We start from the raw sequence: 3,757 nt of genomic DNA, 5'->3' as shown, positions 1-3,757 counted from the left end.
GAGCCTGAAGTCAGGCAGGTTGATTCCTCCAGGTCCATTCTTCTTTCTCAAGATTGCTTTGGCTATTCGAGGTTTTTTGTATTTCTATACAAATTGTGAAATTACTTGTTCTAGGTCTGTGAAAGATACCATTGGTAGCTTGACAGGGATTGCATTGCATCTATAGATTGCTTTGGGTAGTATACTCATTTTCACTATATTCATTCTTCTGTTCCATGAACATGGTATAGTTCTCCATCTCTTAGTGTCTTCTTCAATTTCTTTCACCAGTGTTTTATAGTTTTCTATATATATATGTCTTTTGTTTCTTTAGGTAGGTATATTCCTAAGTATTTTATTCTTTTCATTGCAATGGTGAATGGAATTGTTTCCTTAATTTTTCTTTCTATTTTCTCATTATTAGTGTATAGGAATACAAGGGATTTCTGTGTGTTGATTTTATATCCTTCCACTTTACTCTATTCATTGATTAGCTCTAGTAATTTTCTTGTGGAATCTTTAGGATTTTCTATGTAGAGGATCATGTCATCTGCGAACAGTGAGAGTTTTAGTTCTTCTTTTCCAATTTGGATTCCTTTTATTTCTTTTTCTGCTCTGATTGCTGTGGCCAAACCTTCCAAAACTGTGTTGAATAGTCATGATGTAAGTGGGCACCCATGTCTTATTCCTGACTTTAGGGGAAATGCTTTTAATTTTTCACCATTGAGGGTAATGTTTGCTGAGAATTTGTCATATATAGCTTTTATTTATTTTATTTTATTTTTTTGCCTTTTTTGTTGTGTGTGTATATATATATATATAAAAGCCAGATATACTTCCACATACAAAGGCAGGTTTTCCCAAGAGGGATTTACAGGAAGTAGTCTGGGGTGCGCCGGATCACATGAGGCTCTCCACGATGAGGTGCTGGGTCAAACTGAAGGAAGGAATATTTCAAAGTGTCATCTAATTCCATGATAGCAGCCTGGTTCCCACAACGATAACAGTAATTGGGTGCACTGAAAATGGTAACCACGTTCCGATCGTGACACCAATTGTATCCCTCCATTACAAGTTGGTGAGCACGAGAAACCAGTGTGAGACCATTAGCATGGTTAAACGTTTCAGAAATATCTTGTCCAAATGTGTAGCCAGCACCACGTGGTGAAATACCCCACCCACCACGATCATCTGGATCTGACCATAAGAGATCACACATGGGGCCCTCATGTGGAACTTCTTGTAAACGATCCAGGGCTCTTATATGATCCAGTGTATCTATGGATGGAGAGAGGCCACCATGGAGGCAGAATATCTGTCCATCTACTAAAGCTGTAAGTGGCAGATAATCAAAGAGATCTGTAAAATATTTCCAAACATTGGCATTTCCATACTTTCACAGACATTCGTCATAAAAGCCATAAACTTGGGTAATTTGTCGGCTTTCGTGGTTTCCTCTCAGTATTGTAATGTGCTCTGGATAACGCACCTTTAATGCCACAAGAAGAGTTACCGTTTCCACAGAATAATAACCTCTGTCTACATAGTCGCCCATGAACAGATAGTTTGTGTCTGGCGACTTCCCGCCGATTCTGAAGAGTTCCATAAGGTCATGGAATTGGCCATGCACATTTCCACAGACGGTGACAGGACAACGGACCTCCTGTACATTTGATTCTTTTGTTAAAATTTCCTTAGCCTTTTCACAGAGCGTCCAGACTCTCGTTGAGCTGTTTACACTCATTCAGCTGCTCGACCCACTGGTCCAGGTCCTTAGTGAACGCCTTGTCGTCCATGGCGGCCCCGGCCCCTCCGCCACCACCGCCTCCAGCCCCCCGCGCGCCCCCGCCCCGGGCGCCGCTTTCCTAGCCCCCCCCACCCCGCCGCCGCCGCCAGCTCCGGGCGGGGGACGGAGGAGCCCGGCACTGTGGACCCCGCGCCCTGCCCAAGCCCCTCGGGCGGCTCCGAGCGCGCGGCCTCCGGGAGACCCCCGCCCGCCCCGGCCCGCCCCGGCCCGCCGGCCCGCGCAACCGGAGAGTTGAGCTGTAGGAGTTGCTTGTATATTTTTGAGATTAGTTGTTTGTCAGTTGCTTCATTTGCTATTATTTTCTCCCATTCTGAAGGCTGCCTTTTCACCTTGCTAATAGTTTCCTTTGATGTGCAAGAGCTTTTAAGTTTAATTAGGTCCCATTTGTTTATTTTTGTTTTTATTTCCAATATTCTGGGAGGTGGGTCATAGAGGATCCTGCTGTGATGTATGTCAGAGAGTATTTTGCCTATGTTCTCCTCTAGGAGTTTTATAGTTTCTGGTCTTACATTTAGATCTTTAATCCATTTTGAGTTTATTTTTGTGTATGGTGTTAGAAAGTGTTCTAGTTTCATTCTTTTACAAGTGGTTGACCAGATTTCCCAGCACCACTTGTTAAAGAGATTTTCTTTAATCCATAGTATATTTATGCCTCCTTTGTCAAAGATAAGGTGTCCATAAGTGCGTGGATTTATCTCTGGGATTTCTATTTTGTTCCATTGATCTATATTTCTGTCTTTGTGCCAGTACCATACTGTCTTGATAACTGTGGCTTTGTAGTAGAGCCTGAAGTCAGTCAGGTTGATTCCTCCAGGTCCATTCTTCTTTCTCAAGATAGCTTTGGCTATTCGAGGTTTTTTGTATTTCCATACAAATTGTGAAATTATTTGTTCTAGCTCTGTGAAGAATAGCGTTGGTAGCTTGATAGGGATTGCATTGAATCTATAAATTGCTTTGGGTAGTATACTCATTTTCAATATATTGATTCTTCCAATCCATGAACATGGTATATTTCTCCATCTATTAGTGTCCTCTTTGATTTCTTTCATCAGTGTTTTATAGTTTTCTATGTTTAGGTCTTTAGTTTCTCTAGGTAGATATATTCCTAAGTATTTTATTCTTTCCGTTGCAATGGTGAATGGAATTGTTTCCTTAATTTCTCTTTCTGTTTTCTCCTTATTAGTGTATAGGAATGCAAGGGATTTCTGTGTGTTGATTTTATATCCTGCAACTTTACTATAATCATTGATTAGTTCTAGTAATTTTCTGGTGGAGTCTTTAGGGTTTTCTATGTAGAGGATCATGTCATCTGCAAATAGTGAGAGTTTTAGTTCTTCTTTTCCAATTTGGATTCCTTTTATTTCTTTTTCTGCTCTGATTGCTGTGGCCCAAACTTCCAAAACTATGTTGAATAGTAGTGGTGAAAGTGGGCACCCTTGTCTTGTTCCTGACTTTAGAGGGAATGCTTTCAATTTTTCACCATTGAGGATAATGTTTGCTGTGGGTTTGTCATATATAGCTTTTATTATGTTGAGGTATGTTCCTTCTATTCCTGCTTTCTGGAGAGTTTTTATCATAAATGGATGTTGAATTTTGTCAAAGGCTTTCTCTGCATCTATTGAGATAATCATATGGTTTTTATTTTTCAATTTGTTAATGTGGTGTATTACATTGATTGATTTGCGGATATTGAAGAATCCTTGAATCCCTGGGATAAAGCCCACTTGGTCATGGTGTATGATCTTTTTAATGTGTTGTTGGATTCTGATTGCTAGAATTTTGTTAAGGATTTTTGCATCTATGTTCATCAGTGATATTGGCCTGTAGTTTTCTTTTTTTGTGGGATCTTTGTCAGGTTTTGGTATTAGGGTGATGGTGGCCTCATAGAATGAGTTTGGAAATTTACCTTCCTCTGCAATTTTCTGGAAGAGTTTGAGCAGGATAGGGGTTAGCTCTTCTCTAAATTTTTGG

At 40.3% G+C, this 3,757-nt stretch overlaps 1 pseudogene; it reads right to left on the bottom strand.

Annotated features, from left to right (window-relative positions):
- Positions 1–804: 804 nt before the first annotated feature.
- Positions 805–1,790, bottom strand: LOC133243126 (serine/threonine-protein phosphatase 2A catalytic subunit beta isoform-like; annotated as a pseudogene).
- Between the last annotated feature and the right edge of the window lie 1,967 nt (positions 1,791–3,757).

This window comes from Bos javanicus, chromosome X (genome assembly GCF_032452875.1).
Source record: "Bos javanicus breed banteng chromosome X, ARS-OSU_banteng_1.0, whole genome shotgun sequence".
NCBI classification, from domain to species: domain Eukaryota; kingdom Metazoa; phylum Chordata; class Mammalia; order Artiodactyla; family Bovidae; genus Bos; species Bos javanicus.
Note: the sequence above shows the minus strand (reverse complement) of the source record. Positions and strands in the feature narration are given on the sequence as shown.